We start from the raw sequence: 1,801 nt of genomic DNA on the forward strand, positions 1-1,801 counted from the left end.
GCCGCAACAACCTCAAAAAGGCCTGCGAAATCCTGGAGGGACTGATATTAGGTTCCCTTCATCACTGCAGTTGGCATATTCCGAAACCTTCCAAAAATGTATTTATTCATTCCCATTGATTCTGTCCCATGAACAATCTTACCTTGCCACAAGTTATGAATAAATATTAAAGTATATAATTAAAATGAAAAGGAAGATGCCATCATTTGTTTATATTCATTAAAATAAAGTTGATGTATGTATGTATGTATGTATGTAAGTTTGTGTGTATGCATGTATGTGTGTGTGTGTGTGTGTGTGTGTGTGTGTGTGTGTGTGTGTGTGTGTGTGTGTGTGTGTGTGTGTGTGTGTGTGTGTGTGTGTGTGTGTATGCATGTATTTATATATGTATATGTATGTATGTGTATGTATGTATATGTATGTATGTAAATATGTATATATGTATGATTGCAAGTATGTATGTAGGTATGTATGTGAGTTACTGAAAACCCCTCAGAAAGGCCCTGTTCTCTCTTCCACCGAAATAATAATATTCCCATCCTTTTGTTATTGTCACAAAAATCCCAATAGTTCCTTTTGTCAGTGCTTAAACCTGCACAGTGTGAACGCACGTCTTTGAGGTAAGAAGAAAGCGCAGGAAGCAGCAAAGACAAGCGAGACGCATGGAGCAGCACAAGAAGAAGCAAACCGTCTGCATTCCTCCACTGTGTGCGCCTGTGTGTGTGTCAGAAAACAAGCCTGCCTAAAGTTGCTCCAGCGCTCACGATGTAAAAAATATGCAGATTTTCCTTGTGAACTCCAATCGGACTTCATCCAGCCGGCTGCCAATCACAGGGCTACCTTGAAGATCACATGATAATGAAAGAGCCGTGGGCTACAATCAATCCCCCCTGTGTGTGAAAAAGGGAAAACCGCAAACCAAGTCGGAGCCCGTCGTCAGTGCAGTTACTAAAAGAACGCACAACAACACACACACACAGACACCCACACCCACACCCACACCCACACCGACACACACACTAACACACACACACACACACACACACACACACACACACACACACACACACACAAGTGAACACACCCCACAGTGGCTGCATCTCGATGACGCCAACTGAAAAACCGTAGCTTAGAAACGGTTCTGGTGCGATCGTCATTCCCCCACCCCCCCCCACCCCCACCCCCACCCCCACCCCCGAGCCCCCCCTCCCCCCAGGTACGGCGGCTCCCTTCCTGCTAATCCCACCCACTGTGTCTGGTATGCAGACGCGTCTCAACAGGTCATATGCCGTCCGCATTCCAACACAGCCACTCAAAGGGAGGAGGGGAGAGAGAGAGGGAGGGAGAGTCCAGAATGCACAAACACACACACTCCAGCACTCCAACACGCACACACACTGACTCAGTTATGTAAAACACACACAGACACCCACACACACACACGCACACACATGCATAGGCATACACGCATGCACACAGGCACATAGACATATTAAACACACACTCACACACGCACGTTCACGCACACTTTCCTACACACATAAAACACACAGCTGACGTGCACTCATACACGCCTAAAACACACTCACACTCACATAAAACACATGCATACTCATACACACGTAAAAAACACAATCGCGCATTTGTGTGTGTACATGCATGTACAAACACTCACACACACACACACACACACACACACACACACACACACGCGATAAACCCACACATGCTAACGATGCAGGATATAACATTAACCCAAAACACTTATGTATGGTTTGGTCCTATAAATAGGTTACAAAAA

Source organism: Gadus morhua, chromosome 4, assembly GCF_902167405.1.
Source record: "Gadus morhua chromosome 4, gadMor3.0, whole genome shotgun sequence".
In the NCBI taxonomy this organism is placed as follows: Eukaryota; Metazoa; Chordata; class Actinopteri; order Gadiformes; family Gadidae; genus Gadus; species Gadus morhua.